General features: G+C 44.4%; 1 protein-coding gene across 8 annotated transcripts in view; it reads right to left on the reverse strand.

Annotated features, from left to right (window-relative positions):
- The window catches only part of LOC126190951 (myocyte-specific enhancer factor 2), an 898,544-nt gene that overhangs the window by 109,495 nt on the left and 761,425 nt on the right, over nucleotides 1–27,624 (reverse strand). Inside the window, exon 1 of one of the 8 annotated variants that reach the window (XM_049931610.1) lies at nucleotides 26,355–26,434. The exons of 6 other annotated variants lie outside the window; for them this stretch is intronic. The gene's annotated coding sequence lies outside the window, so the exon portion shown is untranslated. Of the gene's footprint in view, nucleotides 1–26,075; nucleotides 26,231–26,354; nucleotides 26,435–27,624 lie in introns of those variants that run through there. One more of the 8 variants, XM_049931609.1, reaches the window with a different exon arrangement.

A 27,624-nucleotide genomic window follows, 5' to 3' on the forward strand; every position in this document is an offset into this window, starting at 1 on the left:
ACTGCACTCTACACACTCTACAGCTGGGTTTGGCGAGCGCTGCCTCGCGCGCGGCCGGAGCGCCCGCCGGCGTACCCCCGGCTGATTCAGCGTCTATTGCTGGCCCCGGACTCACGAGCGCGGTCGCCAGCGCCAGCGCACGGCGCAGGAACCGCGCCAACGCCGCAAGGCTTTACGCACGTCGCGCCGCTCGTTTCCGTCCTTCCCGCACCGCCATCTTCAGGACTCTCTCCACGGCGCCACCGAGTTACCTTACCACACTGGACTCGTACTGAGGAAGAGCGTTCTTCTACTGCTCCGTTGGCTCGTCTTGATTCAGGTTTTCAGTGTCATCTCTAAACAACTTGAGGTAACCACTGGGATACTTGGAAATACAGTGGGGGAAAAAAAATAGGGTATCCAGAATACACGGTCAGATGTCAATGTAACACGTAAACAACGTCGGCCGGTATGTAAATGATTTAAGGTTGGAAAGCTGTGTGACAGGTAGAATGATCACCAGAGTACATTAGTGTTGTTCGTATTTGTGTTACCAGGCTTGGTAGGGTATACGGGTGGCGTGAAGCACACGAACTCGTGTGAGAAGAGACACTTATCAACACAGCCCCGTTGTGAGCCCCCATTAGGACGACTGGTCGAATCGTGCGATGTCCAAGTTTGCGGAACATTCGGCGTGACAGTGCCCTCGTGTTGGACTGTACGGGAACGTCAGGACAAGACACTCGTCGTCAAGGTTCCGGTCGACCCTTTCTAGAGGATCGGCACTTTGTGCAGCAAGCACGTCGTAACCATTTCAAGTCTGCGTCTGCCGCCCGTGCAACGTTCTGTCACCCCGCACCACTGATCGGAGAAGCAACAGCCGGACTAGGGAATTACCGTCCCATGCATAAGGCGCCGCTAACGCTACAACAGCAACGACTGCATCTGCAGCGATTCCGTGACTGAGAAGCGTGGACTGCTGATTAATGACGTCGTATCGTGTTCAGAGACCAGTCGCGGTTATGTTCTATACTGTATGACCATCGGCGGTGAGGACGGCTAGGACTTCGGGATAGCTTCCAATATACTGGGGAGGCACGGCAGTGGTACTCCTGGCGTCACGATGTGCCGAGCCAACATGTATGACTTCAGGTGACAGTTGATTTTGAGGGAACTCTGGTGGCATATCGGTATGTCACGGAAATCCTGGTCCCGTGCGTCAGTACTGTGGTACTACTTTGTAACAGGACACTGCTCACGAGCTGTCTGAGTGATGCTCACATACTCCACTGACCAGCAAGATTCACAGATCTGTTCGTGTCAGAGCTACTGGGGCACCAGTTCAGACGTCAACTCTATGCCAGTGTCAGTATACAGAATGTCAGACACCACTTGCAACAGTTCTGGGTCAGCTTGCCTAAAGGCAGAATACATTGGCTTTTTGACACCCATCCCAAACAAATCACCACACGTATCCAGACTAGAGCCAATGTCATACTGATAAATGGCCTCGTAGTACCAAGTTATATAAAAATTTGATTCGATTTTGTAATCAGTAAAATAACATCACATACCCTCTCACCCCATGAACTTTCATTTGACAGGCAGTCAAAGTGAGATGGAAAGGTCATAATTGCACTTGTATTCTTTAACTGTACGTTTGTCTTGCTCCCAATTGCTTTATTAATCTCCTAATGCGTTTTACCGCTGGCCACCTTCAAAAGCAGATGAAACTATAGTCAGTTTGTAAAATGAAGAGCGGGCAGCTGACTTCCCACTCTCTCTATCCCGCTACGTAACAAGTAGCACTTACATTTGCCCCTTGTAATGGAGTGTAGCGTAGTGTCTCCAACTGTGCAGCATAACTTTCTCCCTGACGGCGACTTCACGACTGTCTCTATCTGTGCCTACCAGTGGCTCTGTTCAGGGCGGGCGGATGGTTTCGAGACACTGCGACCAGCAGACGTTACCTGGTGGCGGCGTGGAGACGCAGCAGTGAGTGGACATGCGCCTCAACTGGGAAAGCTCCGCAATCTGCGGAATGCGTTATGTATCTTGCCATTTGTTAGAGTAAGTATTATTTGTGTGTCATATAGCTTGTTTTCTGATTTTATCGTTCCAATGGAACTAAGGGAAAGCCATTGAGTTTTTTTGCACTACACGAGTACACTAAAGAGTTCTAAGTTCACGAACGCAGGAACCCCGGGCCTGCAAGTGAACAGCTATATATACAGGCTGTTCCACACAGTTACATGGGTCCTTCCGAGGCGAGCCGCTTAAATCAGTGGCGACGAACTGCACAGACACACCTGGGGTGTGTTTATTCTTCAGCGTTAACATTAGACAAAATACAGAAATTAATAACCATTGTAAGAAACACAAACGAATAGAATTTATATAAAGCACCACACACTGTACTGTTAGAGGGGAAACTGCTTTTTACTGTTCATGTGCGACAGTTGTAGGGTTCTTCTAAAGAAGACCGCTTCGCTCATTACAAGCGCTGTCCGATCGTATTTACAGACAGATTATACGTAGTAAGTCTGGAACTACTGCTCCCTAGCATTTCTAAACAGCTTGATCCATCTGAAGGGCCCACTGGAGATACCATCATCCTTGTCGAAATGAGCTATGTTATGACTAATGGCCTCGATCTGGGCGAGGCGTTAAACTCCTTCCTTTGCGGCAGCCGTAAGCAGAATTTATACCGGCAATTGAGAACGCTCAGGATCTGCGAATCACTTTCTTACACCAACAAAACATCGAACAGCAGACGGACCGAGGGAGGTGGCGCAGTGGCTAAAGCGGCGGATTCGTATTCCGGATGGTGGCGGTTCAGATCCCCACGTCTTGGCTGGATAGCCTTCAGGCGAATGCAACAAAAATAAAATAAAAAAATATATAAAATCCCTGTGCAGACATACAAATTTCGGATTTCCATGGTTTTGCTGAATAGTTTAAGGCAAATACCGGGATCGTTCCTTTGAAAGGACAGGAAGATTTATCTCCTCCAACCTTCTAAAGTCAAAGATTGTGTTTACCTTTTAAAGACCTTTCCGTTAACGGGGCGTGAAACTATAATTTTCCTTCACGTCCGATAGGAACACGTAAAACCTTTTCGTGGGTGTTTCCAAAAGCAGCAATGGGATGTTAATGCACATAAAGAAATGTCTGGTTGGATGTGGGTGGTGTCACGCACTCCTTTACTCAAAACATACCCTACATATGTCTTTCGTCAGTCAAACAGCACTACGTTTTGCCATTTATGTGAGTTTGTTTTTCAATGGTGAGGATAAGATGCCCGTCTAAGAACCAAGCGTTGTTCATTTCCGTGTCTTATGCAACAAATTCTTGTGAAGTCACGTCCCATGTACCAGGCGTTTCTCCTGACAGTCACATTTTCTTTGGTGTCTCGGAAAACTTTTGTAAGTTTCTCTTTTCTTATATGTCTGGACCGGAACAGCCCAAACAAATACTACTCAGCACATGTTTCATGCGACCCGTAGTGTCAACGGAGAATGTCGGCTTATTTATCGTAATTGAGCTGACGCCATCGACGCATCGCATAAACACAACTGCAGATACCTGCCGAAACATCAGAGAACATGTGCCTGACAGCTCTTAGAAGAGACACGCGGTATGTGGAATAATACTGCAAAATAACAAAACTACTATTACGTTTTCTCGAGTTATGTGCTATCCTTTGAAGGTAAATCCACTGAAATGCGGTAATTGCTATTGCTATCTAACAATTGCCAGTACTAGCAGAGTCTGTGAGGCCCGTAAAACTGTGAACGGTACACTTGTGACATTGGATATACAGTATTCAGTACTGTACACCACTTGTACGAACTGAAACGTAAATTCATATCCGTGAATTAACTAACACAACAAGACGTGTCTTTTTCTATTTTGCTCTACAAGAAATCGCTATTAAGGTAGAAATAACGGGTCTGCTGCAGAATATCCGAATTTCGACATGTACCCAAAATTTCTTTTGAATCACACCTTTCTACGGAAGTGGCTGTCTCATTGCGTTGTTATTGAAAAATTGTCGAACAATGCTAAGGTCAATTTTCGCTATATCCATTTTCCCAGGCAGGCTTGACCAGTCGCAAACGCAGAAGACCCTTCGTCGTGTTTTGAAAATAGGAAAGGTATTCCTTCCTATAAATTTTGTCGCAATAGATTCGTCTCTAAGAGCATCGTCCGCGAAACCTAACGGCCTGTATTAGAATGTCAGTGCAGCAAATTATTTTCATTTACTAGGTAATTTCATAAACTTTGCCTGACACCGCAAACTCGTACCCTGAAATAAGATAGTTCTAACACTTTACCGAGAAGTTAGTCACCTCTCTCTCAAGCACTTGAGTTGCTCATTTTTGATAGTTTTGCTGAAGAAAAAAGATCATCGATGGAGTAACTGTAAAAACGCCTACAAGTTTTCAGTCCACGACATCAGTTGTTTTTGAAACACGTTGGAAGAGCTGCGGGGCAAGATGTGTTTTTCACTAGCTTAACCCAATAATAGTTCATTTCAATGAAATCACTGTCGTGTCTTACTTTACTATCACACCCATAATTTCTCTGTTCCAGCGCATAATCAGTAAGAATATTTGTAATATCCATTACATTGTCCACAGCTTCATTTGTTCGCTAAAAGACCCCGAGAAAATGCATCTAGATGAGTGGTAAAATGAAATGATCATATGGCGTCAGTGGCCGGGAGTTCCCAGGCGGGAAGTTCGGCCGCCACGTGCAAGTCGTATTGAGTGCGACGCCACATTGGGCGACTTGTGCGTCGACAATGGGGATGAAATGATGATGAGGACAGCACAACACCCAGTCCCTGAGGGGAGAAAATATCCCACCCCGCCAGAAATCGAACCCGGGCCCCCGTGCGTGGCATTCCAACGCGCTGACCGTTCAGCTATTGGGGCAGACAGATGAGTGGTGATATTAGCGGACGCGTAGGACCAGTACCAAGTGCCGTCAGCAAATTGACGCCTAACAGTTTGTGATTCAGTTTCAGACACTTATAAAAGCACTTACAGGAAATGGTACTATCGAAATCTATGCTGAATAAGAAAAGAGATGCACAGAAGATACCAGCTTATTCCATATCGGAAACAGAAATATGTTAGAATATATCGCGGCCTCCCTAGTATGTGGAGTTCGTGTAGATGTATTGCTGGATTGATTTTGGACGCTCCGTGATTACACTGAACTATTAGGTGCCGCGGAGACTATAATTAACAGAGCAGTGGGCACAAGTTTACTTTGGAACATCAACTATTGTTATTATTATTATTATTCCATCGTTACGCTTAAGTTCTGATACAAGTCCTGACAGGAATTACGAAAATGGGTTGTGGTTATCTTCGTGTGTTAGTAATCTAATCCCGCAAGGGCTGTTCAGTGGAAGCGGCTGTGTTCCTTTATAAACGCCAGTTCAGCTCCCTACTGCGAAGTCGTACTAAGAAAGAGAAGCTACTTTTCTTAAGCAGCTTTCTTCCAGAACGACTCACCCGTAACAACTTCGGTACGTTAGAGAATGAAGTCCATGGAACCTCTAGAAAAAAGAACATCATGCAATAAGAACTGATCGTCAGAATTTAGTCGTCGTTGAGACAACATTTATCACTGGGTTTCTGTTCTCGTATTTTGAAATTGGATACGTTAGTGTGAACTTTTTGCAGAAATAAAAAAAAGAAAATAAATAAAACATGGAACGGAATAGCAAACTATCTGAAATAGCGCACGCAAGTGCGAGCCAAGGCAATTTTTAATTTCCCTCTGGCACTTGCTGCAAGAATTAAGACTCTTTTTTGTAACCACCAGCTATATGCTGCAACATATTTTATTTTACGGATATAATCATAGCTTTAGCTTGGGAGACTACGTACAACGCAAATGAAACAAATAAAGCCCGTGAATACCATAGCTGGATAAAAAATTACTGACGTAATTCAAAGAGTGGAGGTGTGACCGTCACCGGAACAGTTAGCAAGGCGGAAGGGGGGGGGGGGGGGGGATCCACGTGTCTATACGTTTCGCCGCTCGCTTATGTAATTTCAGCTGTTCATGACACGCGGGGTGCGACGGACAGCGGTGCGACAGATCTGTGTCATGGAATGGTTGTGTAACAGGTTTATGCAAGCCTCGAGAACCGCCGAAATTCAGCTGATCTTCCGAGAACCAAAGCATTTTCACTGAATCGTGCCACATCAACTGCGGGATTTCGGAGAGTTGGAAATAACTGCTGGCGACTTAAAATAACTTAAGTATCGTATCTTGTAAACCACAATGCTTCAGTAGACATCATAGTGCTGTCAATGGTATGTTTTTGTCGTCTTTCGACTTGAAAATCAGTACACGCAGTCGGCAATAACTACTGTCTGACAGGGAAAATTAACTCACCTTCCTAGAGTTTATCCCTTAGTACGTGGTCCGCTGATTTAATCATCTCGTAAATTTATTTTAACTTCCTCGTCGGATGGCCTTCCTGTCACCACAGTCGTGAGGAGGGAAGTCGTGTGTACTTTTTTCTACGTGTTATCGTATCGTAAGCTGGTACACCTTATTTTCCGTGGATTAGAGATCAGACCAGCACATGCCTCGACGAAAGTGGAAATTCATCTAAAAGCCACCCTTAGGTTGGCCGGTACACCGCAGACACGGTCGTAACCGATCGGCGTCTGGCTCATTTCCCTATTTCACAAGAAAGCGCGCTCCGCGTTAAAATACACTACAAGGTGACAATGAAAATGAACTACGTAGGTAAACTGTCTTTTTTTTTACATACGCAAAATAAGAAAGGTACGAAAATTTCTAGGAGCTACTGTGCTTTTGTTTTCCAGATCTTTAGAGGTGTAGTCCCCTACTTTAAAATGTTCCCTAAGTGATAGTTTTCTGCCCTTAGGGTCTGCCATCTTGTTACACTGATATGTAGTTTAATTTGCCTCCTCCGTCGTTTGAACTGATTACATTACCTTATCCTGCATCCTTTGACATCTGCATGTCAATCACCTTAGAGTCATATGTGTATTATTATCAAAATTTCATCTATAATAACGTTCTCAAAATTTTTTTTTTGTTCGCATCAAAATGGCGGAATCTGACAAATGTTGCATTTCACGAGGAAACTTTGAGCCAACATGCGGTTATGTTTTGCTATACTTTGAAACGATCTGAATTCACAGTGCAGGGTCTTTCCCTCCTCCCCCTCTCACCTATTTTTACAAATCATTTCTAGAGCGGCTGGTGCCGGCGGAGGTTCGAGTCCTCCGTCGGGCATGGGTGTGTGTCTGTCCTTAGGATAATTTAGGTTAAGTAGTGTGTAAGCTTAGGGACTGATGGCCTTAGCAGTTAAGTCCCATACGATTTCACACACATTTGATTTGAACATTGCTAGAGATCTCAGTTGCGTTAAGTAAAATCAGATTTAATACAGAACAGTAATATATGGAATTTGCACCAATGTTCAGCTTACTTCTGTCAAACCGCCGTTATTTTTAAAGTGCCAAATTAACCACGCGCTTTGGGCTACATATATCAATGAAGTTTAAGAAATGTGTGGTGCTAAAACTACGACTCCTTGAACTCTGACAGGCGGCTGCGACAATGAATCTTCATAGCATTATGAACAACAAACTGATAATTGGTCTTCTCTTTGTAAGCTATTCCTGTAACTTGTATTCTAACGAGAATTCATGAAAGGATCTAACTGTGCAATGAGTTAAGTGCAGAAGGAGATCATTAAAACCAGCATTGTGCATGGACCTAAAATGTGTTGTTTGGACAATTAACAAAAAAGGATTTATTTTCTAAGGAACAGGTTCATCGGAGACTCAGGATAAATGAAAAAAAAACTAACAAATACGAGTACAACTCACGCTTTGAGGGTTCCGCGCAAACTTAATTATGTTAGTAGAAGGTTCATCTACAAGAAGGAAGATTGGGATTTAGCGTCCCGTCGACATCAAAGTCATTACGAACGGAGCAGGAGCTCGGATTGATTCAAGGATTGGGAAGGAAATCGGCCGTGCCCTTTCAAAGGAAATGTCCCGGTATTTGCCTAGAGCGATTTAGGGAAACCACGGAAAATCTAAATCAGGATGCCCGGACGTGAGTTTGAACCGTCGTTCTGCCGAATACGAGTCCATTGTGCTGGCCATGCGCCATTTCCTTCGGTAGTTCATCTATAGGTTTTGATGACTGAGTTTGCGAGTATCAAAATATGTGACATAAATGATCGTGCCTTTTGATTGCATTGCTTAGAAGCTTTAATTTTTTACACCGCCGAGGGACCGTAGCCCTTAGTATTTGACGTAAGTTTCAAAGATATCCCTATCAGTTTAAGAGAAAAAGGACTCTTAACAGTCGAACAGACAGACGGAAAACAAGGCGATCCTATAAGGATTCCCTTTTTGCCGGCTGAGATACGGAACTCCAAAAAACTCTCTAGCTCTAGTGGAAATACAATGTAATTTTGTTTACGCTCGGAAGTTCTGGTTATCGGCAGGTCCTATCCACACGAACGCTCGCTTCCAACATCGACAGTGAAATCAGCGGCTGTCAGTGGCTGTGACACGTTACACTGTGCGTAATGACACACTGGAATCGCCGCCTCTTCCGCTGTGTACGTGACTCCAGCCGGGCTGCGAGGCATTCTTCAGCGAGGAGGCGCGGCCGGGCGGCGGGCGTGTGAGAGCTGCTAAATGCTACGCGGCCGGCGACAGACACGCGAAACGTGTCGCGCCGCCCCTTAATGGACGGCCGACTCTGCACGCGTCAATTAGCAACGTCTCGCATGAAGCGTATCGATTGGCGGCGGGCACGATAAATGCGCTTCCCTGTACCACGCCACTGCGTGATCGGTTGCCGCCGAGCTCGGATTATGTCACTTCTCGTGCACCGGCAATCTCGGGCCCGCGGCTGACGTAGTCTCGCACTTTTCCCCGCTAATACACAGCACCACACTAATCGCTTCAAATCACAGGATATAGTCTGTTTCAGGAGGAGTCGTAAATATTTTAGAAGTTGGTCGTATAGACTGAGTCGCATAGAACGCTCCACATAACATGTGTCCAATTTTTATTTGTTACAGACGTACAGTTTGTTGCAGAGACAAATTTTCAGTCCCCCCCCCTCCGGTAGCTGAGTGGTCAGCGTGACAGACTCTAAATCCTAAGGGCCCGGGTTCGATTCCCGGCTGAGTCGGAAATTTTCTCCGCTCAGGGACTGGGTGTTGTGTTGTCCTAATCATCATCATTTCATCCCCATCGACGCGCAGGTCGCCGAAGTGGCGTCAAATCGAAAGACCTGCACCAGGCGAACGGTCTACCCGACGGGAGGCCCTAGCCACACGACATTTCCATTTATATCACGTGTTGGTACTCCAGTTGCTAATGGTTTATTTATCGATTGTCGGAAACGCTGCTGCTGTGGAAGATACGATACACGATGTCCTAACCGTATAATACGAGATTCAACAGTGTTTACTTGTTTATTTAAAACTGTGTGCCATATCATGTCTCGGACCGCACCCGCTAAGCTGCTCAGAATCTAAGTCTTAACCTGTCAGGAAGTTTCATAACATAGCTAAGAATAAAACATTCATCCAGAAAACAAGCAGTAGGCTGCGTCCAATATTGTTCTCCGCCGTATTCATTCTCTCAAGCCTGACGGTCCGCCTATAACTGGAGGAGATCAGGTGTGGAGTTTGACACATTGCAGAGAGCTATTGTCAAGCTGAATCTTTCATGAAGGCCGTGCGGTGCTCCTGGATATCTCAGCTGATTAGAGTATTCTTACAAAAGGAAAGAATGTGTGCTCAAATTAGGATACGCGATACAATTTTAATCAGTCAGTAAGTTTCATAATAAAGTACACTCCATTGCAAAGTGAATGATTCATTCTGTATTCCTGGCATGTGTTCGCATACAGTAATCAAGCAGCAATGGCAACAAAAGCAGCTGTAATCAGTATGACGCCAGATTATTACGGGACTTTATTTTGTAATCGACTTTGCAATCTCTGATTGTAAGAAAAGTGAGAACACAGCGATGACAAATTTTTATATGAACTGAGGAATATTGTATTTTTTTTTTTCATTTTCCCCGTAACCTCAGAACCTTGCAGTTACACGAGCACAGCATACTGTAGTGAAGAGTTGCGCGAAGCTTCTGTGTTCGCCACTTGGGCTCTTCATCTACGGTGTGTTCATCTTCAATAAAACCAACAACCACCTTATGGACAATTTAGTGCCAGCACTGACGATCTCTTGCAAGTCGTCCTAGATATCTGATTTATTTATAAGCTACGTCATTACATGTTTAAGCTGGTCTTCGTAAACTCATGGGATCTTCGCAGCGCCTTCAACCGGTACACAATTCACTGCGAAGTTGCTATCGAAGAATCCTGATTCTGTCTCTCTTCAAAGCATGCGGTATCAGGAGCATATTAAATGCTAAAGCAAGACTGCGTTTGAGATACATTATACCTTGCCACGTTATTTATCTGGTACATAGGATGAACTAATGAAAGAATATCTCGTTGATGATGTGGTCATTAGAGACGAAAAGCTCGCTCAGTTAGACAAGAAACGGAGAACACAATAGCCGTGGCCTCACTGCGGAAACCATCTGGTTAGCGTCTTAAGCCACGTAGGGATGCCACGGGAATCTAAATTAGGATGAAGTGGCAGGGAATTGAACGCTCACTCATCTCGAATGTGAGTACAGCGCTGTGACAAGTGCGTCACCTCACGCTGCTTCACACGGTACGATGATGAGTAAATTACGCATTCTTGGTATCAAAAATGAAAGAAACGAAAAATCTATACACAAAATCACGAGATTACACTGTTTGCAACTTTTGTCAGAAAAAAGTACAATATCATTAATATAACTAGCATTTCAGGTTTCGTCGATGGCGGCTCTAATAACACCTGCTTTAGTTGATTTCGTCAATTGCATTTTTTTACCATGTGCCTGGGGACTCTTTGTGCTCTTGCTTGTGTTGGAAGACAATCATCTCTGGACAAATGAAACATGCAAGGTGTAGCATATACGAAGCAAGACAACTAAATTTAAAGCTAAAACGGAAAAAAACCATGAGAAATTAGTCATAAGTTCACGCCAGGTTTATGTTCCGCAATAACTACATCGTTTGAAGATTCAAAAGCAAACCAAAGACTGCTTAACGGATCAAAACTTGCCAACACGTATCACTGAGTTCAGTACTTAACTGTGCTTGTGAACTACAATTCCTGCCAGATTCCAGTGCGGCTCGAAATCTGGTACCCGTAAAAGATTATGAACAATCAGTACCGTATAATGTAAAGAGGAAAATAGCAAATATATAATGGAAGGGAATGAATGCTACTCCAGAACAAGGTGTTTTGCGACTTCCTCGAATTACATTCAAACCAGGAAGCCTAACAAGCTGTGACACGAATTAATCGAAGACGTTCGGAAGTAGGTTAATAACTATACGGATTAGCCTCACTTCAGTTGTGAGAAACCTTACGGCAGTCAGACACGAGAGGACTGAGGACTCCTTATTGCAGGAAATCGAAAGACGTCAAAATCTCATTAATACCTACTAGTGTCGTCGGAATACATTGGAGACCAAACCCGATGGTGCAATACCCTTCGTTTGCGGGTCAAAAGAAAAGACTCATTTTCGAAGGGAAATACGCTGCACAGATGTATTCGGCGCGGCAATGATGCACGCTATATGGGCACAGTGCACGATGCATTTGTGAATATTTCCGTGTCATGATGTATTGGGTTCTCTCCATCGCAGTAAGATTTAACGATTAGCCGTTTTCCGGACACATTGTACGAGTTTTTGTGTGACAGAGGAAACATTCTTGTATTGTGAACATAAACTGCCATATTTCGTTTGTGTTGGTAGTAGTTACGCTGACCACAGCATTTTGGAACAAGCCTAGTCAGACGGTCTTCAGAGAACTTATCACGCAGGTAATTCAACTGATGAGGGTACTAGCACAGGAATAATTCATTGGTACCGTTTGGAAATGAATATAGCAGCTTGCTTGAAATGAGTTATCGTAAATAAATCTATTTCTCGAAGCTATTGGTGCTCATATGTGTGTACTTCGTCTCCAACACTATCAGGGCATTCGTACGCAAAAACAGCACAATACCACTAACATAATATTTATCTCCAAACGCCACTTTTACACGGATCGGACGCATTTGATAAGAGCGCGTAGTGGGGTCTCCGTAAGAAAATTCCTGCGATCAAGTCATAAAGTAAATCTGACTGTTTTTATGCAAACTTTTCCAACCAACCTTTGTCAATCAACCAGCACATTCAGATATTATAAACGAAAGGAAGCTGCAATAATTAATAACAAAATTACTATTGCGGTAGTCGACTGTTGGCAGGGGACTGTTTCGGCGATTGACAAGTGAAGTACAAAGTTTAGCAGCAGGTGCCAACAAAAAATAGCTAAGAATAGAAAATTCTTCGGTTAGGGACTTGGAAATTTCGATTGTGCTTGGTTGAAAATAGACCACGAACTTACTAAAATAAATCTACTTGTTGGCTGAACTGAATTTTTAATTTTAGTTTGTTATATTTTGCCAGTAAGTTAAGGGAATTTAATTATTACTGCAAGCATACTGTGTGAAGGACAATAGTCAGTATTGTTCATTATGAGTACACATAACTATAAGGGTCTTATGATCTGGCAACTAAGATACCGGCAGAAATTTGTGGCAATTTCTCTCATACGTTACAAGGACCACAGAGATGTACGATTGTAATATTAATTCATAAGGTGTCTGGCGAAAGCAAGAGAAATTTAGCCGGTATGATCAGAGCAGTCAAAGAAATAATTATTTCCCCATAATAACACAGAATTCACATTCATTACGGGGGCACAACTCTACTTTATACGTACTTGGCTTTATTACGTTATACCAAGGATAAATTTCAGTGGAAATAAAACTGAAATAAGTTACGTACTGTTTATTACACTCTCATTAACAAATACAGAAACTGCTATTGGATCTAGGGTTAATACTGTGTTCATAGGGACCGTATACTAACTCATGTACGTATAGTTAAGTGGCAGGGAAATTGGAAATCATTTTCGAGTGATAGGTGCTGGGCTGCGCCCTTAGAATATTGTCATAGCGACGCTCACGGCTTGTACGTAACATACACATAGAAATGTTATTATCATTAGCTTCCTGCATCCTTGTATTTTTCGGTGCTCCTTGTACGGAATGTAGATTCAACTTTCGGATTCATCTGATGTCAATGGTCACCCGGACAATACGCTTATGCGTTCCAAAATTGCTTCCCATGCATTTATAAAGACTAATACATGAAAAAATGAGAATTAACGTAGCTGGTCAGAAAGAAGTCTCACTGAAATATTTTTTAGGTAACGAACGGCAAAGTGCCAAATATCTAAAAATACACGCGACTCTTTGCAGTAAATTCGTAGCGGCAGAGGTGGACCACGGGAAGTGGGAAGCTGTCAGAAAAAGAAGAAAGGGAAAGATATTCCTTAGTCGTGTTTAGGTGCCTTACAGTACGTTAAGTATAATATATACAGCAGTTCAAACGGCCTTAAGATAAGTTCAAATGTTCAAGTGTGTGTGAAATCTTACGGGACTTAACTGCTAAGGTCATCAGTCCCTAAGCTTACACACTACTTAACCTAAATTATCCTAAGGACAAACACACACACCCATGCCCGAGGGAGGACTCGAACCTCCACCGTGATCAGCCGCACAGTCCGTGACTGCAGCGCCTGAGACCGCTCGGCTAATCCCGCGCGGCTTTAAGATAAGTCACATGCAGGTTGATCCCATGCCTTTCCATTATTTAACAGGGCGTTTCTGATCACTTAAATTCAAGCCCCAATTACTAATAATGTAGTGCGCATACACAAAAATTTTACTTGCCTATAACTGCTGGCTTCTTTACACATAATTTAAATATCCTCGAAGAAACATAATCAAGTATTACTTTCATGAGTAAATATTTTTTTGTGGCGTGGGGCTTTTTTCATGGCGTACGTCAAGTATGAACTACTGTTTGTTTACGCTATTGGTAACAAATCAATGGAAAACGTAACTACTGTAATATACACAGGAGTTACCGAAGTAACCTAAAGCAAAATGACAGCATAAAACAAACTGCTCGAAAAGCAAATGCCAGACAGATTCATTGGGATAATCGTAAGGAAATGTAATTCATCCATTGATGAAGTGGCTCACAAGATTACTGAGTACTGCTTACAAATCTGCGAATCTTACCATGTTGTACTAATGGAACAGAGAGGGGAGATCAATGAAGAGCGGTATCGTTTAGTCGGCTTCCTATTGAAATTCCGTCTGCACACGTTCCAGGAAGAGTGGGCAACGCATTACGTCCTCACACCACGAATAGCAAATGAGAGAAATTAGGGGTTTGTCGATAGGCATCTTTCCACGCGCCACTCGCAAATGGAACAGGAAAGGGGAGAGAAGGCGCTGGTACCACAAGTAGCCTCCACCACACGCCCTAAGGTGGACCGGGAAGTGTAGCTGTTGATCTAGACTGGTGGACATTTAAATCCCCTTCGGGGACACGCCTTCTGCAAAAGGCCTCGGTGTAAATATTTGTCACTAAGTATGCCGACACGTGTAGCTACAGCAAGGTAGTCAGCACAGTAGTAGTATAAACGTCTGATTACTTCATTAGAAAGAGCTGAAGGAAGAACTCAAAGTACGAAAAAAGTAGCGCCAACTGACAAATAGTTGCATTTCAAATGACCAGGGCACAAAGATGCGTCCAGCCACACAAACTTTACGTCACCGCGATTTCTCCTCCGACATGGGTTCTTCGGAGAGGACACGTCCATTTTAATTCCCAATCTTTCCACATCCGGGGTCTATAATGACTTCACCATCGACGGGACGTCATGGTGCAACCTTTCGCAGCTGTTACAGGGGCGCAAGCCCGGATTCTTGGCTGCATTATTCCCCGGCGGCGGGTTGGCAGCAGTGGTAGGTGAGGTCGGCCGGCCCACTTTACATATGTAACAGCAGAGAGCACGCAACGGCCCGGCCGACTGACAGCTCGCCCTGGAGCGGCCGCCCAGGGGCATAAAAGTAAATAACGCTGTAAAGTTTTTATGACCAAACGGGGCGCAGAACACCATTATGCAGTTAACACGGTAACACTCTTTACGTAGGGCACAGCACCCGGCCGTTTACACGAGCATAAGAATTATCGAAATCGGAAGTTCGCACTGTACTCGAAAATTGTTCCCAAAGACTTTCCGCGACGTCGATCTTTGTTTACTAATCTCTTCGCGCAGCGTAGCTTTCATTTAGCTTTTGGTCGTAATTTACGAATTTCCTTCCCTCTTCCTTATTTGCGTGTTAAGCTCTGTAGCCTGTACATAGTTCTATCGCTCAGTGACAGTGCTGGGATCTCTGTATATCCTTCGACGCGGATTTTATCGCTTCGCTTTTGTATGGCAGGTGGATGCACCTATATTTCTGAAAGTTGCCAATGACCAAGCACTGTGTCCTTATGTGAGAGGAAATTCTGCACGTTTAGCTTCAATGTGAGAATAATGGTTCTGCAACTCAAGAAAATTACACTGAGTGGCCAAAATTCACGGAAAGGCACTACGGCACGAGTCGTCCACTGCTGGAGCTTACGTCGTGCATTTGGCGTTTCGTATTAATACGAAATTAAATTATCAGTCTCTTTAATACAATGGTTACACAGAGTAGTGTAATGGTTAAAGAATAGATACGCGCAAGTTCATCACATGTAGCAAGGTGTCTGATACCTGAGGTAACACATGTACACCTCACACTGCATCGAATCCATTTTCTTTACGACGCTGCCGCTGCTCTCGCGTTCGCTCGGCACTGGACATTTTAGGTTACCTGGATTTCTTTCGATGCGAGATTCCCTTTGACTTGATTTTCAGTAATCCCGATCGCATTTACGAGTCACGTGAGACGACAGCTTTCGTTATTTTGTAATTTTCAGTTTAATACCGATTTTCACGTACATTCTGGCGAAAATTTATATTTTCTCACTTTATCCCAGCAGGCTTATCCAGGCAATATCAATTTATAACTTTACGCAAGGCTATCTCGTAACGTGCACCCTCATGCTCCTACACTGGTGTGATGACGTCAAAGTCGAAACAAATACCGCGGACAAACACGCATCGGTATGACGTTTTCACTTCCACAAATCCAATTTTTTTATTATTTTCTTTGCCAACTGATAATGATTGGTTTATGCAACGATTTCCGGTTTAGGCTGTGGTCTACAGCCATCCCTGCATCTTACTGCAGCACAAGGAACTCCGGTAACTCAGGAGGGAAGTATAAACCGAAGGGGGACCGGTTTTGCTCACCTTTAACACAGTGCACATATGTGTAACGGGTGCTGCTCTAGTACGATGCACTTCTCGAGCGTTTTCTAGGAATCTTGATCCAAAGTTTTACGAGCCTGATGGGTACCATATGAGAGCATTAGTCGTCGAGCAGCGCCGTTACCGCATTCGGGTAGGGCGTCAGACTAAAAATCTGCCCGTTCTTTCGGGCCACGTAATTTTTTCTCTCTCAAATCTCCACCAAATACTTGCATCTACAAGGGATCATTTTTCTTAGGGAAGGAGCACCAATAACATTCATAATCATTATGGAACATTCGTGGGGCAGTATAAGCAAGATGTAACCAGGAATTAAGATGAAATAATTTGTTTACCGACACACCCATGCGCGTGTCGAAGTGATTCCATACGAGGCTATACCGGTTTTGAATAAGGTACACTGTATTTTCAATATGCGTTTGAATGTTCCGATAAATAAATTTCTTAACAATTGCTTATTATGCATGTACCTCGATTATGCCTTGCCTCGAATGTAGCAATTATTATCATTTCTGAAGAAAATATGATTCGTTGTAGCGTTATACGCGTTCTGTGGAGATTAGAGAGAAGAAAAAAAAATGTGAGTCCAACGAGGAAGACTTCTATTTTGTCGCCTCGGCCGGTTGCGTTAACTCCGTTGCTCGACGCCTGGCACTCAACAGTCTCGTGGAACTTTGAATCCCGATTTCTCGATAGTGCCTGCATAGCGCATCGTACCAGGGCAACATTCAATATTACTTCAGTCGTACGAAACATGAGCAAAATTGGTGTGAGCCTTTGGGTTTGTGCTTCCCTCGCGAATTAGAAAGCCCCTTGAGCTGCTACGGCGCTCTGAGGATGGCTGTATATCACAGCCGAAACTGGCAGTTGTAACAACCCACTGATTATCGTCCGCCAAATGAAGCGTTAAAAAAGAATAATAAAACGCGTCGAAATAAAAGTCTGCACTCGTTTCTTCCACCTCTCGCGGGAGCGTACGCACGTACAATAAACAGCGCTGCCGGCCTACGCTTGCATTTTGTAGCGTACTTTTCGGGAACTGCGGGGACACAGTGAGTTGGGCGCCAGGGCGCCGGGGTAGGCGGGGACTGGAGCGTACGGTGTACGGTAATTGCCGGCCGCGGGGTGTCGCCAGACGAACACTGCTGCTCCAACTCCTCCACGTCGTCACCAAGTTCGCCGCTAAACAGCACCAGCCCGCTAAACAGCACCAGCCACACCACGACCCCATCCATGCCGGCAAGCAGACCGTTTCTCTGCCTGGCACAAATATGGCGTCGACAGCAATGCAGCTGTCTTCTGTCGTACTAGTTCATGCTGCACAATAATACAAGTATAAGTCGAGTGTCACAGTTATCTGCAAATACTTTTATGCAAAGGACTTTTTAAAGTAACCGCGTTCTCTGTGTTTCGTTCAAAACAGAACACTGTGCCTGCATCAAAGATATTTTGCTTTACATAGCTTATAACCAACGGAAATTTATCCAAAGTTTTGATCAAGAGCAAGAATGGCTCACAAATATATGATAAAATTAAATTAAATCAAGGGTCTTCTCCCTGCACTTTTTCGTATATATTAGGTTGTGTGTTTTTGTTTTTCATGTTGGTATTCCGGTTACTGTGGGTTTATTTGTCGACTGTCCTTTTTTGTTTGGTGTGCACTGTTGCTATTTGAGTTTACATATTGTCATTTTGTCATGTAGACATAGTGAGTTGAACTGTGGACGCTAGAAAATGGTCCGCCAAGTGCAGAAATCGGAAGTTTCCAACATATTCTTCTGAAACAATAAATTCCCTGTTACCAGTCACCGTTTTATTTATTTCCACGACGCGTTTCGAAGGTTTAAACCTCCATCATCGGGTGGATTTACATTAGTAAGTATTACATTTGTGTGTGTGTTGAGTTACGATTTTTGGAGGAACTTGTGGCACTGCCTAGGCAAAAATCGTAACACAACACACACACAAATGTAATACTTACTAATGTAAATCCACCCGATGATGGAGGTTCAAACCTTCGGAACGCGTCGTGGAAATAAATAAAACGGTGACTGGTAACAGTGAATTTGTTGTTTCATTTAATGTCAGTAACAGTCACGGTAAAGCCTAACCTAAAAATGTTCGCATATTCTTCTGTTTGAGTTCAATACAAGGGTGACAGCAGCGGAGGCAACCAGAAATATTTGCGCCGTGTATGGGGATGATGCGATTGGACAGAGCACGGCAATAAAATGGTTTTATCGTTTTAGGGTGGGTCGTTTTGACATTAGTGACCCTCCACGCCACGAAGACCATTGAGGTTTGATGAAGAACGTTTCAACCCATTAATACACAATGATCCACATCAGTGTATTCGATAACTGACAAATGTGACGAACTGTAATCATTCCACCATCGTGCGACATTTGCATGCGACGGTGATGGTTCTAAATCGGGTGTAACCGCATGCTCGAAGCCAAAATCACAAAAATCACCGGGTGGCCATATGTGAATCTCTGTTTGCTGCTCACTAACTGGCTCGTGAACAACACCTGGTCAAGAGAAATGGTGTCTTTACGCTAACGTAAGGCAAACAAAGGAATGATTGAGCCTAAACAAAGCACCGACTCCCCGTACAAAGACCTGCGTGCCACCACAAAAGATAACGTTATGCACCGGCTGGAACAGCGGCGGCGTGGTGTACTACAAATTTCTTCCCCGAGGCGTGACAATCACTGCTGACATTTATTGTCAACAAGTGAGATGTCTTGCAGACGCCATCCACCAATAACCACCAGGAAGACTGCGAGAAGTGATGCTTCCTCACGATAACGCACGCCCACATCCTGCTACACTGACAAAGAACACTGTACATTAGTTGGCTTGGGAATCTTTCCGTATCCACCTTATTCACCTGATATTACGTGCTCAGATTTACATCTTTCACGCTCTAGCGAAATACTTTCAAGGAACCTCTTTTCCGGATAAAAACGTGCTCCGAACATGGCTCGACGAGAGTTCTTCACCTCAAAACTACGTGATTTATAAAGTCGCGGAATCGAAATTATACCCCAGCGTGGGCAGACTATTGTAAATAGCGAAGGAGAATAAAGTACTAATGGCTAAAGTCTCTGTTATGTGTTTAGGTTGTGTTATGAAGAAACGCTAACTTTAATATGTATAGAGTCATTGGAAAATAAACGAGCCGGAGGCTCTGAAATGAAAAGCGCTGAAGGGATCGTAATGCCACGGCCTACGAAAGAAGGTGTTGTCCCTATAGGAGCGACGAAGCACCAAACTTGCCGCTAGAGTGACATAGACACACACCACGCGCGGACAGGTGGACAGGGTAAGCACGCACCCGTTGCACTCAGTCGTGTAGAAAACAGAGGATTGGAGACTCCAGAACGAGAGTAAACGGGTGCAGCGCGTTTCCTGAGAACAGAGGGAGTGCAGGAACGGAAATTCATCGAAGAGTGGCACAAGTGTACGAAGACCTCTGAATGTCCGTTGCAGTTCCGACGCGGCAACGGCTGCGGCCGTAACTCGCTCATTAATGAGGGCGTCCACCTGCTGGGAAACGGTATCGGTAGTGCGCTGTGGCGTTTCAGATTGTGTCTCAGTCAGCCAATGATACCCGCCATTCCTCGAATCGCTTGTACCATGCCTTGAAGCTTGCAACGTTCATACAGTGTTCTTCCTACACTTGTGCCATCCTACGATGATTCATCAGGTAACGCACTGCACCCGTTTGCTCTCCTCCTGAAGCCCCATTTCCTTACTTTCAGCACGGCTGAGTGCAGTGGACAGTCGACGTGTCCAAGTGCTTACTTTTCCGTCACATGGGTGTGCCACCGTATCCCTCTTGTGGCGAGTTTGGGTCCTCAGCGCTCTTACAGGGACCAAGCCTTCTTTTGTAGGCAATAGCATTGCGATCCCATCAGCTGTTTTCATTTTACTACTTCTGGCTCGTTTCTTTCCAATGACCCTTATATATTGACGACCACTTGAGAAGGTGGAACTTTTTAATTCACCAAAGTATAAAAAATTATACGAAACACACACACACACACTTGTTTATTTGCACCGATCGAAGTGCTGCACTGGTTAGCACAAAGAACTCGCATTCGGATGATCGCCTGTTCAAACCCCGTCCGACAATTGTGAGTTACGTTTTCGGTGATTTTCCAAAATCGCTCCAGGCATATGCCGCAGTGGTTCCTTTGAATAGGGCCTGGTCGATTTCCTTACTTATACTTTTGTAATCCAAACCAATGCTGCATCGAATTGTAGTCCAAAAGCTGAGCTAACTGTGCCACGAATATAACTGGAATATCCCTACTGATAAGGCAAAAACTAATGTCATTTAGAGGAGTCAAGCATGTAACACTAAGAATTTTCATTCATGGCAAGATAACAGACCAAGTAAGAAATTTCAGCTGTCTTGGAAATCAAATAAGATATCTAGAAGACCAAGATGTAGATAAAATAAGTTGGAAAATTGGAATATATGAGCAAACAAAGAAATTAAAATTAAATTTTATAAAACTCTGACAGCTGCCGTACTTTTCTAAGGCTTGAGACCTGCACCTTTATCAAACGAGAGATGGATATTATTCAAGCGTCTGAGATGACGTTCCTAAAAGAAGTGAAATAATGTGTAAAGCTAGACAAAAAAAATGACGACCTTACAAAAGATAACAGTTGACCCAATAAATGATATAACAAATGAATAAAGAGGTAAATGGAAGGACCATGTGGCATTAACACTATAATCGACATAATGTGTAGCATATAGGAAAAAAATCCTTGGAAGACCCAAGATGAGAATACAAGGCTGAACCAAGCATACGTTTAATCCTGACAGTGGTGGTGGTGATGATGATGATGATGATGATGATGATGATGATGATGATGACGTTTGTGAAGTCTGCTTGGGAGTCAGCTTATTCTAATTCCACAACGACCAATAAATACGGATGAGTAGAAACAATGATCTTCTTCACATGCCGTGCATATCGACTACACACATCCGGCAACACAGCAACCTGACGGCAAATGTGAACATTCACAAGATTTTCTGACGAAGATACCAAGTGCAATTCATTATATTAAGTACTTAGAGACCGGATTGTAAATTTTGTGATTTTCCGTAATTACTATCAATTGTTAGCTATGCCTTTTAGTCATCAACATTTACGAAAAAAATATGTTGAAATATATAAGTGGGCCAGTTACTCTAAAGTAATTAAACAATATTTCCTCACTGTGAGTGATGAAAAAAATTCTGATCACAAACGTAATAATTAAATTTTTCTCTATAAAAATTTTCATAAATAGGTTTTCAAAGTCACACCTCTGTGACACACGAACAATTTGATAATTAACCTGTGAAAATGGTGATAGCGTCTTCTCTATACGTCTGTGGCAAGAGCTTAAAAATGCTAACTACAATACAATAAAGCTGATCAGAAATATAAGAACTGTCTTCTGCTTGTCGAGCATGGTACCCTAAATTTTCTCAATTCTGAGAGAAACTATTTTCTATGTTACTGTAACTAAGAGAAAAAAAAACAAAGATTAAATGATTAATAATCCCCAGCGCTTGAATTGTCGTAATCACAGGTATATGAATTTCGTCAGTTTTAAGCGATGCAAGTGTGCAGAGAAGCTGTCATGACTGAACTGCATCCGAGTAATTGTAGATACAGCTCTGCGGAGTAATGAAGTACCAAACCAATGAAAGCGAGGTATGTCGGCTTGAACACTGCCATCATACTTTTATTTATTTACATTTGGTATTTGCCATTCCTTTTCTTACCGCCACCTGCCTCCCATTTTTATTCGATGTAAGGGAAAAAAAGAAAGAAAACAAGAACTGCCATCGAGAGCGCACCGTGTTTAATTCGAGACTTGTATCTGACTATTCTGTATAAGCCGCTTTTGCTCTTCCACGCTGAAAATATTTTTCTAAAATTTTTGGCGTTGCCTAGAATGGAAGACCGTTCTCTTCGCTTCTTGTTGCTCTTTCAATTGTACGGAAACAGCAGGTGGCGGTTGTATGTGCTGTTTCCTCGCAGCCGCTGTTCAGAATGCGACGCTTCCCCCAGCACTCTGCCCTGAGGAAGCGGCGAGTTCTCGCCGGACACGGCCCCCCAGAGCCGGGAGGCGCTACCCCGCCACGTACCTAGCCCTGACGACGGGAGCTGCGTTCTGCCGCGTTGCCAGGCGTACGCAGCCGCCAGCCGAGTCGCAACTTCTCGAAAATTCGGCGAGCAGGGGACAACACGCTTCGCTGGGTTCTTCAGAAATGACGCTGGGGGAAAGAAGTAGAAAGTGACGAACTAAGAATTATGCACATTCACGACGCTGTCAAAGCCAACTGTAACGTGAAACTACATCTACATCTATCCTCCGAAATCCACCTTGCGGTGTGTGGCGGAGGGTACTTCATGGACCAGTGTGACTCATCCCTTCCTCCTGCTCCAGTCGCGTATGGTTCGCGGGAAGAGTGATTGACGGTAAGCCCCCAGTGGACTCGATTCTCTCTAATTTTATCTTCATGGCGTTTTTGCGAGATACACGTAGGAGGAAGCAATATTTTGGTTGACTCGTCTAGGACTGTGCACTCTCGGAACTTTCACAATAATCCATGCCGCAAAACACCAAATATTTTATGGAAATAGCTGCTTCCAGTGGTTGTTGCTTCAATTTTGCAATGATACAATACAAGGTTTCTTCTGTCTATGTATTCGCAATACGTTACTATTTTTTTATGTTGAGGGTCAACTACCGTTTCCCGCACCAAACGTCGATTCTCTTCAGATCTTCCTCCATTTCACTACAATTTTCTAGCATCGCGACTTCACTGCATACAACAGCATCATCCGCGTAAAGTCTCACGCAACTTCCGACGTTATCTACTACGTCATTTATATATGTATGTATATTCTCGAAAGTAATGGTCCTATAACGGTCCCTTTGGGTATGACGGAAGTTACTTTCACGTCTGAAGACGTCTATCCATTCAGAATGACACGCTGTGACCTGTTTGCTGGAAACTCTTCAATCCAATCACACTGTTGGTCTGATATCCACACGCTCGTATTTTGTTCATTAGGCGGCAGTGCGGAACTGTATCGAATGAGCTACGGAGTTCGAGGAACACGGCGCTACCTGTCCGCCTATATCTACTGCTTTCTGTGTCTCGTGGACGAACAGAGCGACCTGGGTTTCACAAATTCGTTGTTTTCGGAACCCATGTTGATTCCTAAAAGCTAGCTCATAGGCAATAGATGTTAGTGTCTTCAAATAAATTTGCAACGTTATCCAAGATCGTGTTTTGCAATACTGATCGTGTTGGGAGTGTGAACTGCAAAAGAAGTGAAGATATCTTCAGTCGTAGAAAGGGATGAGCTTTGCCAGCCGGGCGGGATGGGGGAGGGACCAAGAGAGGACAGGGCGCTCTGCAAACACTAAGCATGGAGCTGATCTGCGGTCACGGTGGTGGCTGAATTATGAAAGGCATGTAATTAAATTAAAGACGACAGGCAATCCTAACTACAGATTTCGTCGGCTCACTACACTTCCGATTTCCACAATTTGGTTCACTTTGATGAGCTCTGGTTGCAAATAAAACTGCGTTCTGCTAATAACCACCACGCTGCAAAAACGGTTTTTCTCACCAACGAAGACAGATAATTACGTGCATTTACCATATACAACCGCGTACTGGTAACAATTCGGAGTTTCCAATTCTCTGCATACAGCAACGTGAATTCAATGTGTTCCGTCAGTTGCTGCCATTACGGCACATCACCCGATTCCAGCGAAACAATTGGCACTAGTGTGACGAGCAAAAGTCGTGTTTAGTGAAGCATTCGCAGGCAGAAAGAAAAATCGGCGAGGAAAAAATGTTTTATTGTTCTCTTTGTCAAACACTGTACTAGCCTTTGTTCTAGTGAGAGGAAAATTTCAACAGAGCGACGACGTTTATTAAAAAAGACATTCGGCATTCTATGACTTGCTCAGCTTCCTGTGGTACACATGGAGAAGTGGGTGGCTGAAATAAGATAGAAGAATGCTGTTACATTGGTAGTGCACTGTACAAAAATGTAAGGAGAGAGGTAATAAAAAAAATCCCTATGATCAAATAATGGAAACCTGAGGCATTTCTTTCTCTACTTCATGCAAGAAAAATATTAATGCTGAGCTAAAAGGAAGAAAGGAGGGGTTAGACGCCAGAAAAGAACTCTTCGGAATGAAAAAGAAAAAGGAAAACAGAAACCAGGGCATAAATCGGAAGTATTGGAGGCAGAGTACAAGATTATAGATTATAATGTATAATTCGCACAGATACAATGTGCCACACTCGTGTGTTACCAAATTTTATAACGTGAAAGCAGTCATTTGGAAAGATCAACATCATTATTAGGATCATAGCGCGGAAAAGACGACAAATCAGTTGCCTACCCTACACGTAACTGTTAACAGGCTTTGACAAACACTGTCTGATAAGAGCGATTCGCCACTATAACATTCCAGACTAACGCACAGCCGAATGATAGAGATCGCGCACGGCAGTTGGTCTTGGAATGGGTTACACTGGGCTCACAGTACTTTTCAGTTTTGTCACTCCGTCTCTCTGTTTTGTATCGCAAGCAAGTTCCACGTTCGACAATTGGGTGTGCACTGGGTGGTGCTGAATGTGCCATTGCGACGAAAATATAACGTGGTGTAATAAAGACGTGTGATCCGCGTGCACATCTCGAATGGGCGCCGGACAAAGGCAGGAGGCTTTCGAGACCGCGCACAAAGCGGGCGGCACAAACGCACTGCCGCTGCTGCACAATGTCCTCAGGAGCCGCGCCACAACAGAGGACACCCTGCCCCCACAAAGACAATAACAACGCATCGCGAACCTGCGTCCGCACTCTCGCCCATTTTTTCCCCGCCTTTCTCGGAATAGCGCGCTTATGTTAAACTGACAAAACGTGAATACATTCGAGTGGCTCGTATGACAACGGCGATGCTCCCTTACAGCTAAAATAAAGCACGAAACAACAAAGACCACCGAGGCTAGAATGAAACAAAAAAGTAAATAAGGCAGGAGTACACGTTACGAAACAATTCAATTGTTGTGTAGAGCACTGCGGACATGCAAACTTTATATAAAGTAAAGTGCAGTCGCGTTAGTTCCGTCCCCGTGGCAGAAAACGATACACAAAACTAAATTCAGAAACACGCGAGTTAAGAAAATTGTGTGAAAGGTATTATATGTCGGGATGGCCATTGGATGCAGATAATTAATGCGAAGATAATTAATGCGATGAAAGTTAATAATGTATAACCAATAGTTCTCCTAAAAGCAGAATAACTGGTCTTCCGTAACATTTCCGAAAAAGTAATTCTGATGAAATAGGAATCCGCCACTGGGTGACACGTAACGACGCAAACATCCGTCCATTCTGTCTGGAGTAAAAGTTGGGCTCTGCAGCCGCGTGTCCGTACTGCGAATGAAACATTCCTTTGGCATCTAGTAGTACGGCGAGAAGAAAATCGATGTGCGCGTTCCAGTGGAGAAAGTCGAGGAAGGTCCGACCCTGAGGAAGTTCGCAGAAATCACGGCAAGGGGGGACGGGGGGCAGCATTCTGCGCTAAACCACACAGGCGACTAACTCACAGCAGCGTGGCGGGTCCCCGTCGGTCCATGCCGAGAGCAACAGCGACCAGCTGCGGCTGGAACAAGTCGCGGACGGAGTGCGTCCGAGCAAACAAAAGCGGCGACGTCGCAATATCGGGGAAAGTGAAGAGAAGCCGCGGTGCGAACGGCGCGCGCCCCGCTCCGCCACTGGCCGGCGGCCCGGCACCGCAGGCGCGGCCTCGCATTCATTAACGGCCGAAAAGTTCCCAAAAATAATTGTCAGTTTCAAAATAAATCGGCGCTATCCTGGTCGCTTACCTGACCTGCGCTGCGGGCTGCGGCGTCCGCGTCCGCGTCTCTGCCGTCGGCGGCGGTGGCGGTGTGCCCGCGCGGCGGCGCTGCGCTCGCCGGCCGCCCCCCACCACCGCGCCGACGTCGGCGCCTTACCTTCCCCCGACCCGCCGCGCCCCTCTCCCAGCGCAGGCACCCCCCCCCCCACCCCCACACCGGACGACGAGGCGCGGCCGTCACCGCAACCCCTTCCCGCCGCGTGGGACTGCCGAGCGCTCCCGACTCTAGCCGACAGTGGCCGACGCGCAAAAGTTTTCCACACACTCTCAATGTCAAGCTGCGTGCCGCAGAGCTCTCGTGCTAATTCGTGGTTAGTTCTGACACCCTGATTTAACTTCCTAGCGTTTTTCACGTCTCAATATCCGCTCACTGCCTGCTCCTAGAACGACAACGTAAGCATCAGACTCCTCACCTCCTTTCAGTCCTTACCTTTCGAAAGCGGCTTGACATAGGAGTCTTATCCTCTCAAAGGGTACATTTTGCTTTTCTCCAGAATTTATTTTCAGTTTTTAGTGGAGTGTACACTGATTTGAAACTTCCTGGAAGGTTAAAAGTCTGTGCTGGGCCGGGACGTTTGGTACATGTTTCGTTGACTATAGTTCGTATCTCTCTTAAGATTCATCATGCGTCTTTTGTCTGGTATTTTAATTTCGACTATATTACTCGTAGACGGTCGATAGGGAGCGACTCTTTCGTTTCATTACATGTCCATTGTCAACGGCAAACGTTGTTTCTAACCGAGGCTGATCGAAACGCAAAAATTTTCCACCCACTCTCAACGTCAATTTTTGGTTAGTTCTCACACCCTGATTTAACTTCCGAAAGCTCGATATCCGTTCAGCGGCCTACTCCAAACAACGACACCGTCTGCATCAGTTTTCCGATGTTCTCTCAGCTACGTGCCACAGAATTCATTTCCGCCCCAAGGAATATATGTTTCATTCATTACGAATGGTATATCTGCTAAGAAGACTACTTTTGTTCTGGTGTTTCTGACGATATTTCCAATTTCGATTATGTTTTGCGTACATTCAGTCACGTGCTGCTTCATTGTCACAGTGGAATATCTTTACGGATCTAAAAAAAAAAGCACTTTCGGACTTAACATCTGAGGTCATCAGTCCCCTACAACTTAGAACTACTTAAACTTAACTAGTCTAAGGATATCACACACATCCATGCCCGAGGCAGGATTCGAACCGGAGACCGTAGCGGTCGCGCGGTTCCAGACTGAAGC

Source organism: Schistocerca cancellata, chromosome 6 (genome assembly GCF_023864275.1).
Source record: "Schistocerca cancellata isolate TAMUIC-IGC-003103 chromosome 6, iqSchCanc2.1, whole genome shotgun sequence".
Classification (NCBI taxonomy): Eukaryota; Metazoa; Arthropoda; class Insecta; order Orthoptera; family Acrididae; genus Schistocerca; species Schistocerca cancellata.